This window comes from Phocoena sinus, chromosome 6 (assembly GCF_008692025.1).
Source record: "Phocoena sinus isolate mPhoSin1 chromosome 6, mPhoSin1.pri, whole genome shotgun sequence".
Taxonomy (NCBI): domain Eukaryota; kingdom Metazoa; phylum Chordata; class Mammalia; order Artiodactyla; family Phocoenidae; genus Phocoena; species Phocoena sinus.
In genome coordinates this window covers 21,316,147-21,335,101 of record NC_045768.1, presented here as the reverse complement: position 1 = coordinate 21,335,101, position 18,955 = coordinate 21,316,147, and the positions used below count along the sequence as shown (strand labels likewise).

General features: G+C 37.2%; 1 protein-coding gene across 3 annotated transcripts in view; it reads left to right on the top strand.

Moving 5' to 3' along the window:
• KIAA1958 (KIAA1958 ortholog) overlaps positions 1 to 18,955 on the top strand; it is a 184,629-nt gene that overhangs the window by 92,817 nt on the left and 72,857 nt on the right. The window lies entirely within an intron of this gene.

The window sequence follows — 18,955 nt, the reverse complement described above, 5'->3', positions numbered from 1 at the left end:
AGGATTGTGCTGTTGATATTGCATGGCTGTATTTAAGGTTTGTATCTGATCTTAAGCTGAATTTTTATAAGTACAGTTATTTTTGAAAGTTTTTTTTAATGCTCTTGGTTACTGTTTTGAAGCCAAAATGACGTTGGTTTAGGCATACGTTGAAAATAGACCTGATGTTTTTTTCAGTATTATTTATTTGAACCAATTTAGCACTTTATTCATTTTAGTTGGTGTGGCAGTTTAAAACAAGTTTTTTTAAAAAGCAACAAATATATCTCGAAGAAGTATTTTATTTTTTCTCTCAAAATTTATAATAATCAGATAACTTGCATTTCTGGAATACATGGACCTAACTGGAATGGATTGAGAGGAGAAATAAATAATTATATGAGGCCCCTATCTGTAATTCTAACATTCTAAATGTTCTGTAATTCTAACATTCAGTATTTATTTAATCTGGGCTATTATTAACCATCACTAGTATCTAATTTCAAAATATTTTCATCACCCCAGAAAGAAACCCCATACCCATTAGCAGTAATTCTTTCCCTCCTCCCAGCCCCAGTCAACCACTAATCTACTTTCTGTCTCTGTGGATCTGCCTGTTGTGCACATTTCATATAAATAGACTCCTATTTTGTGGCCTTTTGTGATGGCCTTCTTGTACTTAGCGTAATTTTTTTAAGGTTAATCTGTGTGGTAGCGTCTATCAGTGTTATTTTCCTTTCTATTTCATTGTATGAATAGACCACATTTTGTTTTTCCTTTATCAGCTGATGGATACTTAGGTTGTTTCCATTTTTTGGCTGTGGTAAATAATGCTGCTAATATCACTTATATACAAGTTTTTGTGTGGACATATATTTTCATTTCACTTGGGCAGCTACCTAGAGGTGGAATCACTGGGTCATATGGTAACTCTATGTTTGAGGAGCTGCCAAACGGTGTTCCAATGCAGCTTCACCATTTTACAATCTCACCAACAATTTTAAAAGATTCCTATTTCACCGTATGCTCACCAACACTTGTTATTTTCCATTGAAAAAATTATCCTGCTGGGTGTGTGAAGTAGTAACTTGTTGTAGTTTTGATTTGTATTACCCTAATGACTATATTTTTTTAATGTGCTTATTGGCCATTTGTATATCTTTCTTTTGAGAAAAACCCATTCAGATCCTTTGCCCATTCTCTAGTTATGTTGTCGTTTTATTGGTGAGTTATAAGAGTTCTTTATAGATTCTGGTTGTAAGTCTTCTATTAAATATGATTTGTAAATATTCTGTCCCATTCCCTGGGCTGTCTCTCCTTCTTCCTTCCTTCCTTCCTTTCTAGTTTTAATTCAGTCACTTAATCACAACATGGTCTTTGGCCAATATTCACATCATTAGACACAATATTATCTTTATCAGGCTTGTGAAAGTTTTTGTATTAAGACTCTAACTCTTGATACATATAGGATATAAGTAGTACCTTTTCACTTAAATAGTTGTAAATTTGGTTTATTTATTTGTCCCCCTCCTCCCCTTTTTTTTGTAAAATAGGAGACAGCCTGACAGAGTTTCTACATTCTCACTTAATTTATATTTGAGGGTAGAATTCAGAAATGTATTTTACAAAGTGGTCCAGTATAGCAAAACAGCTTAGTAAAACTATTGTTTGTATTGCATATCCTTCTAATAATTTACCCCTGCAAAAGCAAGTTGAAAGATTTCCTTGCATCTGCCTAGTGGATATTAGTCCGCTAGTATGTGTATAGTAAATGAGACATTGAGGCTCAAACTGACTGTAATAGGAATTTCCTAAAGAATGATCCTGATGTTTTGATCCATTGTTCTGTGGAAGGATATTATACTGCTAAGATATTATTAGCTTTAGAGAAACACTATTTGGACTGGAAACATCAATGGACAAATAAAAATCTGATTGATACTTTTCTTTTATGAGAGATATATAAAGTTAACTTATAATTTACCTTTGTTCTGTACAGCCCGAACTAGGCTCTGTGCTCTAAAAGTTTTATTTATTTATTTGCATATTTATTTATATTAGAATAAATTTATTTTAAACATAGGTTTTTAAAAAAAATTTAGAATCCAGCACATCCAAATGTATGTGAATGAATATGTACAAATGGACCCTAAGTATTTAATATGTAAAGCATACTTAGGACTAAGCAAAGAAGAAAGGTTCTGAAAGAACTAGCTAAAAGCAACATCGGGTACTTTTAAAATGGATGTTGTGCAACCTTAAGTCTTTATCAAATCATTGTAGAAATACTGCATACCTTTGAATAATATTTTTAAAATAAATAATTTGACAAATGACTAGTCAGACAGAAACAAAGAGAAATTGTTCCATTTTGTTTAGTTTTACTGATGTCATTTAAATTCTATTTCCTGGCAGTTCCCTGGCGGTTCAGTGGTTAGGACTTGGTGCTTTCACTGCTGTGGCCCCGGGTTCAATCCCTGGTCAGGGACCTAAGATCCCACAAGATGCGCAGTGCGGCCAAAAAAAAATCTGTTTCCCTATTGGAAAACCGTTCTTATTTCTGTTTAGAACTAAACTCACAAAGTTAACAAATGTTAACAATGTGTGGATAAAATTATTAATTTTCATGTCAGCCCTATTACAGTGCTCAACTCAAATCTTAGCAAACAGTCATGAGTAAAGAGGACATACATTATTAGAAGAATTATTGACTATCTCGCAGTGGTTTCAATTCCATTAATTTTTGAGATTTTTATGTAAATGTGGAGCATTTGTCATAAATTTAAATTTTTATTGCATTATGAGTTGGGTTTCTGTGTGTATATTTCTTAAATATACATACATACACACAGCTTCTTTTATGATTTTGTGCAAGAACCCCCCATGTTTATTTGAAGTATAGTTGATTTACAATGTTGTGCTAATCTCTGCTGTACAGCAAAGTGACTCAGTTATACACATGTATACATTCTTTTTTTATATTGTTTTCCATCATGTTTTATCACAGGATATTGAATATAGTTCCCTGTGCTATCCATTAGGACCTTGTTATTTATCCATTCTGAATGTAATAGTTTGCATCTACCAACCCCAAACTCCCAGTCCATCTCTTTTCCTCCCCCCTCCCCCTTAGTAACCACAAATCTGTTCTCTATGTCTATGAGTCTGTTTCTGTTTTGTAGATAGGTTCATTTGTGCCATATTTTAGGTTCTGCATGTAAGTGATATCGTATGGTATTTGTTTTTCTGACTTACTTCACTTAGTATGATAATCTCTAGTTGCTGTGAATGGCATTATTTTGTTCTTTTTTATGGCTGAGTAGTATTCCATTGTATTTATGTACCACATCTTCTTTATCCATTCATCTGTCGATGGACATTTAGGTTGTTTCCATGTTTTGGCTGTTGTGAATAGTGCTGCTATGCATGTAGGGGTGCATGTATCTTTTTGAATTATAGTTTTGTCTGGATATATTACCAGAAGTGGGATTGCTGGATCATATGGTCATTCTATTTTTAGTTTTCTGAGGAACCTCCATACTGTTTTCCATAGTGGCTGTACCAACTTACATTCCCAACAGTGTAGGAGAGCCCCTTTTATTAGTCAGCTTTTTTCCCCAGAAGTCTTATTGTAGCAAGCAATCAACTTTTGCTTTTCACGTTTGTAATATATGTGTTTTCTTTTGAGAATCTACATCTTTATCTTTTTCTAATAGATTCGTATGTGTTCTTTATATATTAGAAATATTAACTCATAGTCTATCATATATATTGGAAATACATATCCATATATTGGAAATACATTTTCCCACTTTACCATTAATTTTTTATTAATTAATTAATTTTTTGTTTTTTGGCTGCATTGGATCTTTATTGCTGCGCACGGGCTTTTTCTCTAGTTGCAGTGAGCAGGGGCTACTGTTTTTTGCAGTGTGTGGGCTTCTCATTGTGGTGGCTTCTCTTGTTGCAGAGCACGGGCTCTAGAGCTCAGGCTCAGTAGTTGTGGTGCACAACCCTGGTTGCTCTGCAGCATATGGAATCTTCCCGGACCAGGGCTCGAACCTGTGTCCCCTGCATTGGCAGGTGGATTCTTAACCACAGTGCCACCAGGGGAGTCCACCATTAATTTCTATATAATTTTGTTGATGGGGTTTTTTGAGGTATGGATTTTCTTAATTTTTATGAAGGCTGTTTTTTCAACCTCTACCTACCTATCTATCTATCTGTCTAGTTGGCTATCATCTTTTCTGCCTTTGGCATTTTGCTTATGAATTCCTGTCTTGAATCAAATATATATTTTCCTATATTGTCTTCTGTTTTGTTTTTTGTTTTTCTTTTCCTCTCCTCCCCTTCTGTCTCCTTTTTTTTTTACCTTTAACTCTATCATCAGAATATATTTTAGGGTGGAACCTCACTTCATTATTTTTATAGGTAGTCAAATGTTCCAACATCACTTATTGAATAATTCCCATTGTACACTGAATTGATTTATGTATCTCATTTTTGTTTATAACTGGGTCTATTTCTAGATTTTCAGTTTTGGGTTTTTTTTAATCTCTTTATCTTTTTTCTTCTAATTTTTACTAATTGATTATATTTTCTATAAAACAGTGCATTCAGAGAAAAATGGATGTAGTCTAAAGCATTTAATAGAATACTTTTTGAAACCTACTCATGTAAAATTTAGTTCAGTGAGGTTTTAAAAATTAAGTTGCATATTACTTCTAGTTATTTGGTCTGTGTTGACACAAATAAACAATGGTTTCTCTTGTCGGAAACAGAAGATCTGAGTTAAAATAAATGTATAAAGACAATTAACTGTGTTATAGTCGAAGGACACATCTTCAAATGAGCTTTTATCCAGGGTTCAAACAATGTCTATAGTTTCTCTCTTACCATGTCTCATCTCAGCTTCCTCTGTATTAGCTTCACCTATAGATACTTGATCCCTGCTTGGTCCCCGAGGCGGTTGCCAAGTGTTGCTGGGATTCATGCCTAGCAGTGGACAGAGCCTGTGCCACCGCCTTCCCACTAACCCCCGAATTAGTCCTTGAAGCATCAAGCTCATACCCTGGGAACTGTATTGAGACCATTCCTAAGTAGACTCCACAGCTGAGTGTTGGGGTCAGGTGGGAGTGTTCTTCCAGGGACATTCTGGATTCTAATCTTGAAAGAGGTAGCACACCAGAGACACCTACTACTATTTGTGTGGGGTGGGTTTTTGTTGCTGTTGTTTGTTTTTTTGAGCATTTAGTTTTCTTTGTGTGGGCAGATAGAGGAGTTGTTTATATGTGTCATTCAAAGACTAGGTATACTAGAACAGTATTCTAATATAAGGGATAGAAATATGTATAAGTAAGCATATGCTTTATGTCTGTATATATATGTATATGTATACATACATATACATGCATACATTATTTTATATATTTCCTTATCCTACAAGAAATATATGCCTCTTCTTACAAGGTGGAACAAGACTAAATTTGCTTTCTTAGCCACACCGTTTCCTGTACCTTCCTGCAGGAAGACCTGCAACATAAATTCTGAAAGGTAAGAGAGGCAAAATTAAAATTCAGGCTCAGTTAATACCATCATTTCCCTCGTTTTCATAAAGGGGTGCTCATCTGAGGATTGATATGGCAGGCAGTGCTGGGCACTGAGATGGTAGAGCTTGCCCACTCAGAGTCTGGGATCAGACATGCCTAGGTTGATTCCCAGCCCTGCCTCCTACTGGCCTTGTGACCTTAGCTAAGTCAGTTTATTTCTCTGAGACTCAGTTTCCTCATTTGAAAAGTAATAACATGTCTGTCTCACAGACATGTGAGACCAAATGCAAAGTATAGGTGAAGCACTAAAGAGAGTACATGACATGTGATAAACATTCAATAAATAATAGTTTCCACCATTATTAATATTTTCATTGTTATCATCGCTGCCATTATTAGACTGTGCTCGATACTCTTGAATAGTCAAGTGTAATAGATTCTGATTTTATGCAGTAACATCTATTCATCTACTAAAATGGTCTATGGACCAGTCTCACCTGGGAACTTATTAGGAATGCAGATTCTCAGGTCCCACCCCAGACCCACAGAATCAGAATTTGCATTTTAACAGGATCTCCAGGTGATCTGTTTGCACACTGAAGCTTGAGAAGCAAGGATTTAGGAAATGCAGTTTCCACATTAGAGGGCACATTGTTATTCCCTCTGGCCTCCCTGTGACTTTGAACACTCTTCCCCTTTGAGAGAATTCCCTCCTTTGTATATCTGCACTTCCCCACTGGAGAGGCCAGAAACTCACTTTTCCAAGGTTATATTTCAGTGAGGACACAATCTAGTGACCTGAAACTTTGCCAGTCAAATGCACTCACTCTAGACTCTTAATCAGAAGTACCTAGGACTTCCCTGGAGATCCAGTTGTTGACTCTATGCTTCCAATGCAGGGGGCATGAGTTCGATCCCTGGTGGGGGAACTAAGATCCCACATGCTGGGAGCTTCCCTGGTGACGCAGTGGTTAGGAATCTGCCTGCCAATGCAGAGGACACGGGTTCGAGCCCTGGTCCAGGAAGATCTCACATGCCGCAGAGCAACTAAGCCCGTGTGCCACAACTACTGAGCCTGCGCTCTAGAGCCTGCGTGCCACAACTCCTGAAGCCTGTGCGCCTGGAGCCCGTGCTCCACAACAAGAGAAACCACTGCAATGAGAAGCCTGCGCACCCCAACAAAGATTAGCCCCTGCTCAGCGCAACTAGAGAAAGCCCACGCGTAGCCAAAAATAAATTTTAAAAAAAGGAAAAAAAAGATCTCACATGCTGTGCGGTGCAGCCAAAAAAAAAAAAAGGAAGAAGTACCTAGAAGAATCTGTTTTTGGTGAATACAGTCCAGTTTCTAGAGGCAGCAGGACCAGTGTTCCACTGTTAGAAGCCCAAGCTGGAGTTTGGTGGCTGATTTGTCTCCAACAGCGCAAATCTGTGGCGTGGTCACCTCTAAACCTGGTTTCCTGGTGTTGTGGGAAATTGTGTGGCCTTTATTAAATTCTTTTCTTGCCTAAACTAACTAGACTGGGCTTTCATTGTTTTAAACAAAGAAGCTGGAGGAATATAACCTCTGAACCCAGGAAGGGTGTTCACCTCTCCTAGATGTGGCATGAAAAATAAAATAATTTTCTTTTTATCACTAGGTTTATATTTTTAGCTAAAATAAATATCCCCTTGGTAAGTAACCACTAATACAATATACCCTGTAGTGTGTGCTATCTTGCTATACAAACTGTAAGCAACTCATAAGATGTTGAGGGGTAGAGATAGCTTCTTCTCCTCGCCCTAAACCTTCTCTCCGTTCCCAGTGGGGGTTTTTGCTGAAATATGTCCATTGTGGGTAGTTCCACTGAACTGGGAATGAGAAGGAGGTACTTAGTACCTTTGTATTCAGCTATGGGCTTTAAGAGCAGTTTTGGGAAAATGAGAGAAAACACAGTTGGAGCTTCTTAACACAGTGTTGAGTATTTCTTAAAAGTTAATTTTGAATGATTAGTTTTCTCCTAGGTGTATTTTTTCTCATGTCATTTCACATGATGCTACTATTTCCTGAAATGATCTATTTTATTTCTTTACTATTTCTCAGTTTGATCCCCTGAGACAGAGAGATTGATTGACCTTCAAAATCACCAGGAGGTAGCCCAAATATGGAGGATATTAGGAAATCTGCACATTGACATTTCATATTGTCTCATATATTTTATTTCTTTCCTTCCTTTTTACCCTCCATTTCTTTTTCTCTTTGCATAATTTCACCCTTGAGCTGACATCAGTAGTGGGTGGTAAAAATGTGGAAAGTTTGGTAAGATCTGGTAAAAGGGAGTGAGCTTCATTTCATTAGGCCTCTTAGAAGAAAGTAAATGGACTAGATGCTTACCTGATTTATTCTTGTACCCCTTCTCTTGTAATGCTGAGGGAGGATTTAATGGAGCTACCAAGCACCCTTCTCTTCAGTCCCAATGCCTTGAGCGTAGTATACATGCAGTCATCCTGTCGGTAAGTAGTCAGTGTTGAGAACGTGTCCAGGGGGAAAGTTAGGTACCTGCTCCCAGGAGTTTCCAGGACTCACGGCTTGATGTTAGCAACATCATCTAAAATCAATAACTTTGTTCCACTCAACACTCCACTCACCTAATTGCACAGGGAAGAAATCAGGTCCCTCTCTCCCATTGTGATATGGGACTGCATGTCTATAGGAAGAGAGAGCAGGTCAAAACCTTGATGAAGCTATAGATCCCTAAGCGTGTTACTGAACACTGTGAACTCTTTCAGATATTACTATCAGCACCCCTTCTAATAGGCTTTTGGAGGCACCTTCCACCCCTCTGCTGAGTATCACACGTCTCAATTGTTTCTGTACTTGAAGATCACCAGCTGTTGACTGTCCTACTTGAGTGTCACAGGGTCTTCTCTCCCCAGCTGATCAAAGGGCACTTCTCAGAGTGGTGGTGGGGGATTGTCTTAGGTTTTATCATGTATAGTAGAACTCCCGTGATCAAAATGATTTTAAGGAACTGGAGATGGTGGTCTCCAGCCTCTGGCTGAGGGGCACTTCCCTCCTTCCTTCTTTCCTGTTTTGCAATTCTTAGAAAAGACGAAGTTGTGGTTTTTGATTAGTTTTTAGACTTGTTTTCTATACTGGGGAAGGAGTATGGGAGGGAGACATGAGATTAAGTACAGTCACTCTGTTATGAAAAGAAAAATAATTGGCTATATCCTCATGTCTTTTCAAAGTATTTAGGTTTTCACCAACGTTTTACCAAGGCAGTAATGAAAACCCACTATACCTTATATAACATATAATTTATAACATTATTATATGTAACTTATTATAAAGCTGTAGTAATTAAAATGGAATAGTTTGGCAACAAAGATAGACACATAGAGCCATGGAACAGAATAGGGAGCCCAGAAACACTCCTGTACATATATGTGAACTGTATGTGAAATAGAGCCATCACAAATCAGTGGGAGAAGGATGGACCAGACAGTGAATGATACTGCACAGTTGGTCATCCGTGTAGAGCAAAATAAAATTAGATCCTTACATCACATCAGACAAGAAAATAAAACTCATTCAAAGATCTAAATATGGAAATATAAAACTTAAAACTGCTTGAAGGAAATCTTGCAAAACAGCCTTGGTGTTGAGAACAGTTATTTAAATGAGACACACAAAAAAGCACAAACCATAAAGGAAAAGATTGAAAATGCTGACAGACTTTAAAATCTTAGCTGGGACAGGGATGTCATAAAGTTAAAAGACAAGCAATAATCTATGAGATGATTTTAATGTGCATAATGAAAAATATTCATATACAGAATATGTAAAGAACTGCCACAAGTCAGTAGGGAAAAGGTCAAATAATCCAGTAGAGAAATGAGCAAAGGAAATGAAGAGGTGCTTCTAATAAGAGGAAACCCATACAGTTAATAAACATATGAAAAATGTTCAACCTCACTGGTTATCAGGGGAATGTAAATTAAAACAACAATACGATACCATCAGAAAGGCAAAAATTATCAATTTTTACTCCAGACGTTGTTGAAAGTATGGGGAACATGCTGGTGGGAATATAAATTGGTACAACCACTTTGGAGAGCAATTTGTAGTATCTAATAAAGTTAAAGATGTGCATATCATATAACCTTGGCATTCAGTTTCTAGGATCTGTCCTAGAGAAATTTCCTCATATTATAAAAGGAGAAATGTGGAGGGGTATACATTGCAACTTTCTTTGTGATAACAAGGAAAAAAATCAGTTAACCTCAGTGTCTGTCAGTAGATAAATTGTGATGTATTTTTCAATGGAATATATGCATCAGGCAGATCTGCATTAATTAATGTAGATAAATCTTGAAAACGGAGTTGCTGAATAATATTTAGAGTACAATACCTAAAAAACAAACAGGCATTACTATGTACTGTATGTTACATTCTCACATACCACAGTAATCAATTATGAAACATGGGCTGGAAGGACCCATGATGCATCAGTACATGATAGTGGTTGCCTTTGGGAAAGAGTGGGGATGAGAATGGGTGCACAGGAAACTTGAATATCTGTGATATTTTATTTTTTTAATTTTTAAAAAAATTTTTATTGGAGTATCATTGCTTTACAATGTTGTATTGTTTCTGCTGTACAGCAAAGTGAATTGGCTATATGTATACATATATCCCTTCTTTTTTTGGATTTCCTTCCCATTTAGGTCACCACAGAGCACTGAGTAGAGTTCCCTGTCTATACAGTAGGTTCTCATTAGTTATCTATTTTATACATAGTAGTATATATCTGTCAGTCCCAATCTCCCAGTTCATCCCAGTGACCCCTCCCCTCCTTGGTATCCATACGTTTGTTCTCTACATCTGTGTCTCTGATTCTACTTTGCAAATAAGTTCATCTGTACCATTTTTCTATATTACACATCTAAGCAATATTATACGGTATTTGTTTTTCTTATTCTGACTTACTTCACTCTGTATGACAGTCTCTAGGTCCATCCATGTCTCTGTAAATGGCACAATTTAGTTCCTTTTTATGGCTGAGTAATATTCCATTGTATATATGTACCACATCTTCTTTATGTGATATTTTCTTTTAAAACCATGGAACAAGTATGACATTATTAACATTTATTAAATATGGCAGGAACATGAGTATGTGTTATACAAGAGGCAATATAAGCACAGTGCTTAATTGTGAAAATCTGGGCACACAGCTGCCTGGATGCAAATCCCAGCCCTGCCACTCATTTTCTGGGTGACTTTGGCAAGTCACTTAACCTCTCTGTTGGCTTAGCTTTATCATCTGTAAAATGAAGAAGATAATGTATCTATTCTCTAGGGTTGATAAAAGGATTAAAGTAATCCATACAGAGCCCTCTGGTTCATGGTAAGCATAATTTAGTATTCTACATACTTTTCTGTATGTTTCTAAATGTGATTACTTTTTAAACATAGATCATGAAGCATAAATAAAGTTGATTGTGGAATATTTATGAGATGAAGGCATATGACATTATTGTTTTTACTGAATATAGAGGGTTTTTTGGTAAGAGAGCAAACTTTACTACCATTATCTCCCAGTATACTTGTTTATGCACAAGGAATTTGAGAATTACTCTCAGAGATTTCACTGTGGCTTTCCTCCTTATGATTATGATGTGATGTTGTCATGGGAGAATTTTTTTTTAAGTTCTTCTGTTGGAATAAATAAAAACCACAAAAACAAAATGTTCTCTATTATCTGTGGATATATAGCACTTTCATTTCCAGGATCAGCACTACTTGAGTTGCATGAAGAAGAGGTTGTTTCCTTCATTTTACTGACAGGAAATGAGTTACAAAGAAACTAGATGATTTGCTTGGAGTTCCAGGGGAAGAAGTGTGGTCTCCTGCTTGTTAACTAAGAGAGGAGGGGTTGGTGCTTTGCATGCTGGTCCCTATCTCTGCTTGTCTTGGTGTAGGAAAAAACTACACCACTAATTGCTTCCCCTTCCCTTTCTTTTATTTTTAGGTCATGGCTATAACTTTTCCAAAGTTTAGGCTGCTAGAGTATATCCTAAAGTGATTTTTTTTTTCTGAGAATCATTTTTAAAAAGACCTAGGGTTTAATAGAAGGATTCGCTTTATCAGAAACAGGAAGCATGTGTCTAAGTCTCTTTTTCTACTAAGCATCTGGACAAGTCACTTGCACTTCAGTTTATCAAACATTTATTTCAAGATCAACCATATGACAGGACTAGTGAAAATACAAAGATGAATGGCAAATTCCCTGACCCCAGTATATCATTGTGCAGAGAAGGCAGCAGACAAACCAACAACTCCAACTCCAAGTGTATAGAAAGAGGTATATAAAATGCTGTGGAACATAAGGAGCAGTTGACTCAGCCTTTTGGGACACAGGGAAGAGGATTTCAAGTAGATGGAACAACATGAGCAGAGACATTAAATTAGGGCAGGAACGTATGCAGGGAAGCAAAGATTTGAGTGTGGTGTGAGCGTAGATTTCAAAGCGGTTAGGAGAGTTGCTGCTGGAAAGATGGGCTGGAGTCACCTGTGAAAGGCTTTTCATGTGATGTCACAGACTTAACGTGGGGAGCCAAGGGACACAGTTTGTTATCTTAGAAGATCACAGTGATAGCAGTGGGGAAGTAGAGACTGGGACTGAGAACTGTTTTATAGGCCATTACTTGCAGTAATCCAGATGGGAGATGGCAATAAATGCTCGAATGAGGCAACAATAAAGGCATTAGAATGGAGGAAACAGATGATTTGGAAATTCGACTTGATGACTTCTGAGTGTTTGGCCTCTTGGGATCTCTGTTGTCACCCTCATATTCTCTGTCCAAAGGCACAGCACTGTTGTAGGTAATGCTGAAAGGTCTTCAGGACCCATATATCTACAATGTAGTCATAATTCTCTGCATATAGGATGAAACATCCGTTAGGAGTTCTGAAACATGCCGTGACCATTTATTCAACAAATATCCATTGGAAGCCTACCAAGTGCCAAGTTCAGGCTGGGTACTGCAGATACCCCAATGAACAAGGCAGAAAACATGGTTCTTGCTCACACACAGCCTGCACTCTGAATGGGAGAGACACCTTAACTCTAGCCCTCTCAAAACATTCCGAACTTTTTAAAAAAACTGTTTAAAATATTTCCTGAACAAAGATGCTGTTAAACTGTGAGTGGCTTTCTAATACTAAATTGGTTGCCTTTAGATAACATATTTATAAAGACTAGGATGATATATGGTTAAAAGTGGTTAAGTGAACAATTAAACCACTATGATAAATGAAAGGCAAGTCTTTCTTAGAGGGAAATTAAAAGTGCAGAGGCTACAGGCAACCCATTCCACAATATAATTTACTCAAGACACTTTCTACATATCTAAAAATAACATGAGCCTAGTTAAATTAAAATTGTAATATTGCTTATTTTTGCAGACAACTAGTGATCTATCTTTAAGAATTAAAAATATAATTGTTTACTAGTTTTCTGAAAGGCAAAAGTAGAAAATCAAGTTAATTGCTCTCTGTTGTACAAATGCATAATTTTCTGAGAAGTTAATTAGTTTTATCAGCATTTTTTCCAGTGCTTGCACTTCCTAAGTGTCATTTGTCTTAATATTTTACAAGAAAATCTTCCTAGCTGACTTCCTTTTTCTTTAAAATAGAAGCATTTTTTGTACTATACCATTGAAGTAAGGAACCGTTTTTATATACTTAAAGTTCACATACATATAATTGAGACCTCCTGATATGCAGAATGCACCCAAATATAGCAGACGAGCAAATTGCTATGAACCTCAGAATATAATTCTCTTCAATGAATTTGGATTTGACTAAGACTGCTAGGAAGCTAGGCACCAGTTCAGAATTGAGGAGGCATTGACCTTGATTTTCTAGCCTTGGTATTCATTCCTTGTGGTCTGAAGAGATGAAATAATGTACAACCCCTGGACAGACAAGTCAGTGTCAGAGTACCGCAGTCTTAGCTTCAGACATCATCCCTGTATCTGTTTTCCTCTGAGAAGCAGCAGGTTCCTCCTGCTCCTCTCAGATTGAGCTGCCTGACCATCTTGGGTCACAGCAGGGATGGGCAGTATGCAGGTGATCCACTGTAGTTGAGGCCTAGCAATACCTCTCTTTCAGTCTAGATCTCATTTATGTAACTAATGGCTTGTGTTCCCAAGGGTGTATTAGACCCAGAAGAAGTATTTATATAACATGGCAAAAATGATGAATTATGCTTCTGTGGCTACAAGGTGATTTAAGCTTTATTTTAGGTGAGAACACTGGTCAGTACAGTGATCAGAGAACAGTAAATCTGAGTTGATTGATGCATCTTAGGTGGTTTATTTTTATTTATTTATATTTTTGCATGTTTTTTTTTAGGTGGTTTATTGACTTCAGTTATGATACACATACCAGGCTGATTCTTCAGTACTGCCTTAAAACTATAGGATTGCTTTCTTAGAAAAAAGCAATAATTTTATTGCCTTTTTCAGTGAAGTTATTCATGTACACAGCAATCCATAAAATTTGCTGAACAATAGCAGTCTCGCCTCAGCTCTCATCACCTCATAATCCCACTCTTCAAAGGAAACTTCTTTTGAGTCTATTTTCAGTTCTTCCAAAATTTTAAACAAACTTTTTATACTTCTGTTTCTTGATTTTTTTTCTTGATTTATCAACTTCAGAAAATATCTACAGACTCCTTGTTATAAATGATGATTTAATTCAGTTTCATTACCCTCCCATTATTTGATTGTTATGCCATTAAAACACGTTACCAATAGAAAAACTAAAGATAATGAAAGATGAAATAAATATGCTTTCTCAACCTAAGGGTGAAGATATTAGTGTCCTTATCCTACCTTCTTCTATTCTTCCCTCCCTTCTTACCATTTTCTTAATTTCACAAGGTTGTCAATATTTTCATTCTCTTCTATGGCCACAACTAAGTCTTTTCTGCTTTATCCTTAGGTTGACTCTAAACGTTCAAAACCAATTATATATTGGTTTATATTGTTTTGACAGTGTAAATATTGTTCATAGCTATTAGTGTTCTAAGATTGAATTTCTTTTCATCCTGATGAATTTCACAAACTCTGGGACACTGAAAGGAGAATGTTCCTGAGGGTTGTTATGTGGATAAATGACTTAATCCATGTAAAGCGTTTAGAACAATGCCTGGTACAGAGAGTAAGTTCTCAATAAGTATGTCCCAGCATTATTATTATTGCTATTACTACTACTGTATTTCATTGCATCTGAAATATCATTGATTGTAAGATGTACCATTATTTTGTGTTCCACAAAGAAATAAAAAGCATGCTACTAATTAAACTATAATTCCCAGGAATTGTGAGACAAATTTCAGAGATGTTAAAATGTGAAGAAGTGCATCTCACAATCAATGAAATATGTATTATTCTAGTTTGGAGGTTGTGTGTGTGTGTGTGTGTGTGTGTGTGTGTGTGTTTTCCTAAAATTTTTGATAGCATTCTTTGACAAAAGAACAGTGTGCTCTTATCATATCTGTGTAGTCCCTCCAAGATTCCTATTTTGGGCCTTCAGTCTTCCTACTGCAGTTTGGACAAGTTGATTTAATGTAAGCCTAAGGTGACCATCCCACCCACTCTGAGTTTTCCCCTGGGTTGCAACCACTGTTCCCTAGACTTCATGTTTCCCTTTACTTTCTCCTTTTCTTTGCTGGAGTTCATAAAATAATTTCGCAAGAAGGGATAGGTGGGAAGTAAACTTTGAGTCTTTTTTTTTTAAATATTTATTTATATATTTGGTTGCGCCGGGTCTTAGTTGTGGCTCACCAGCTCCTTAGTTGTGGCATGCGAACTCTTAGCTGCAGCACATGTGTGGGATCTAGTTCCCTGACCAGGGATTGAACCAGGGTCCCCTGCATTGGGAGCACAGAGTCTTACCCACTGCGCCACCAGGGAAGTCCCAAACTTTGAGTCTTTAAATTGCTGAAAATTCCTTTCCTCTAACATGATTTTTTAAAGTTTTCCTTGGGACTTCTCTTGTGGCGCAGTGTTAAGAATCCGCCTGCCAGAACACTCTATGACATAAATCACAGCAAGATCCTTTTTGACCCACCTCCTAGAGAAATGGAAATAAAAACAAAAATTAAAAAATGGGACCTAATGAAACTTAAAAGCTTTTGCACAGCAATGGAAAACATAAACAAGACGAAAAGACAACCCCCAGAATGGAAGAAGATATTTGCAAATGAAGCAACTGACAAAGGGTTAATCTCCAAAGTTTAGGAGCAGCTCATGCAGCTCAATATCAAAAAAACAAACAACCCCTGGGCTTCCGTGGTAGCGCAGTGGTTGAGAGTCTGCCTACCGATGCAGGGGACACAGGCTCGTGCCCCGGTTTGGGAGGATCCCACATGCTGCGGAGCGGCTGGGCCCGTGAGCCATGGCCGCTGAGCCTGCGCGTCCGGAGCCTGTGCTCCGCAACAGGAGAGGCCACAACAGTGAGAGGCCCGCGTACCACAAAAAAAAAAAAAAACCCAATCCCAAAATGGGCAGAAGACCTAAACACACATTTCTCCAAAGAAGATACACAGATTGCCAACAAACATGTGAAAGGATGCTCAACATCACTAATCATTAGAGAAATGCAAATCAAAACTACAATGAGGTATCACCTCACACCAGTCAGAATGGCCATCATCAAAAAATCTACAAACAGTGAATGCTGGAGAGGGTGTGGAGAAAAGGGAACCCTCTTGCACTGTTGGTGGGAATGTAAATTGATACAGCCACTATGGGAACTGTATGGAGGTTCCTTAAAAAACTAAAAATAGAACTACCATACGACCCAGCAATCCCACTACTGGGCATATACCCTGAGAAAACCATAATTCAAAAAGTCATGTATCACAGTGTCCATTGCAGCTCTATTTACAATAGCCAGGATGTGGAAGCAACCTAAGTGTCCATCGACAGATGAATGGATAAAGAAGATGTGGCACATATATACAATGGAATATTACTCAGTCATAAAAAGAAACAAAATTGAGTTATTTGTAGTGAGGTGGGTGGACCTAGAGTCTGTCGTACAAAGTGAAGTAAGTCAGAAAGAGAAAAATGACATATGCTAACACATATATATATGGAATCTTAAAAAAAAAAAAAGTTCTGAAGAACCTATTGGCAGGACAGGAATAAAGATGCAGACGTAGAGAATGGACTTGAGGACACAGGGTGGGGGAAGGGTAAACTGGGACGAAGTGAGAGAGTGTCATGGACATATATACACTACCAAATGTAAAATAGATAGCTATTGGGAAGCAGCCACATAGCACAGGGAGATCAGCTCGGTGCTTTCTGACCACCTAGAGAGGTGGGATAGGGAGGGTGGGAGGGAGACGCAAGAGGGAGGAGATACGGGGATATATATATATGTATAGCTGTTTCACTTTGTTATAAAGCAGAAAAACTAACACACCATTGTAAAGCAGTTATACTCCAATAAAGATGTTAAAAAAAAAAAAAAAAGAATCCACCTGCCAGTGTAGGGGACACGGGTTCAAACCCTGGCCCAGGAAGATCCCACATGCCTCAGAGTAACTAAGCCGTGTGCCACAACTACTGAAACCCGAGCACCTAGAGCCTGTGCTCCGCAACAAGAGAGGCCACCGCAATGAGAAGCCTGCTCACAGCAACAAAGAGTAGCCCCTGCTTGCTGCAACTAGAGAAAGCCCGTGTGCAGCAAGGAAGACCCAGTACAGCCAAAAGTAAATAAATTTTTTAAAAAAAGGTTTCCTTTAGTACTTGTACCTTTTATGAGGATTATAATTATAATCATCTATCAAATCTCTTTGAGAATTTTAATTAGAGGGGTTTTAAAAAAATATTTTGTCTTTGAATTAACTCTTCCTTCAGTTCTTATGTTTCTTTTTCTTCATCCTTCTCTTTAATGCTGCTATTTTCTTCTGACACCTAGTCTAATTGTTCACATTTAAGAACACAGGACAGGAATCTGGTGTTGGTTTCTTCTGCAGTTGTGTAAATAAGTTTGCTTCCCCTAGGCCCTTTCCTGAGTGAAAAGTAGGTATTGCCAGGCAGGACCCTTTGTAGAGACGGGGGGTGGCGAATTGGTGGCTGGTCAGCAGGCCTCCAAAGACAAGTCTCAGATGCGAGCACCCACATTAGAGGCCTCAGCTCTCCCAACATGATGGGTTCAATTTCCTTAGCAAAGTTTTGTCTGAGTATAGGGCCCTTTTAGCATCTCCAGTTGTGTGAACAGGAGCATTTCCTGCTGTATCCTTGGACCTGCAGGCCTGTTCCTGGGATGGAACTTTGTATATGGATGGATGCCAAATTATTTTGGGGGGTTGGGGTGGGGTTGTCTTACTTGGCCACCTTGCTGATGTCACTCCCCTGAGAAATTTTTTTTTTAATGATTTAAGTATTACTTAATTTTTCACCCCTAACTCCATTCAGCAGGAAAAATAATCTTTATAATCCTAGAATGTGCTATTTCTGTGAATTTGACTTCAGGGCTTGGTTCAATAAATATAAGTACGTATTCCTTAAAAATAATACCTGAAATTATATTTTATATAATATTTTTAGTCTCTAGAGTATATTAAGATTTATGTTACAGGTCACTAGCTTTTCAGTACCTTCATACTGTTATAATTACTGCTGCTAAATTATTATTTTGTGTAATGGAAAACAGCTATCTCATTGTTAAGAAAAGCTTTATTTTCCTGTTTTGTCTGTACTTATAATATGTAATAGAAAACCAATCCATATAGAAAAATACTTTAATTTTTATTTTATAATGAGCTTTTCAAAAATATGTTTTATTATTATCCACTGACACAATTAGAGAAATTAGCATCCTCCTATCCATTAGGTTATTACTTCTTGATGGAATTTAATGAATATTAATAGCCTAACTCAGAAAAGGAGGTAATTTATTAGAGTTTTGTGCATTTTTATTTTTTGTGTTATTTGTTTTCCTTTACTTATATGCTATACATCTTTTGTTTCAAGTTGATGAATAATTCCTTTGTAGTTTTTACTGTATTATGCATTTTCAGTAAAAGATGCCTTCACATTTTGATCCTTACTAATTAAGATATGCAGTCCTGTAGACTGAATGTAAATTTAAAGGAAGAAATGGTTTCTAATCAAAAGTTTGTTGTAACTATTTCTATTGTGGTATAGCATTTCATCTCTTAAATTCATCAAATGTTGCCTCACGTTTTGTGCTTAAGTTTGTTCTCACTCATCGAAGCCATAGAATTTTAGCAAACTCATGAAAAGTGCTTTTCAAATACTCAGTTCTGACATACTGATGAACTATTAACAAATGGTGATGACTGTTTTACTTCCAAGATGCTTTTCAGTAGGCACGGTCATATGCTGTTAGCTCTCTG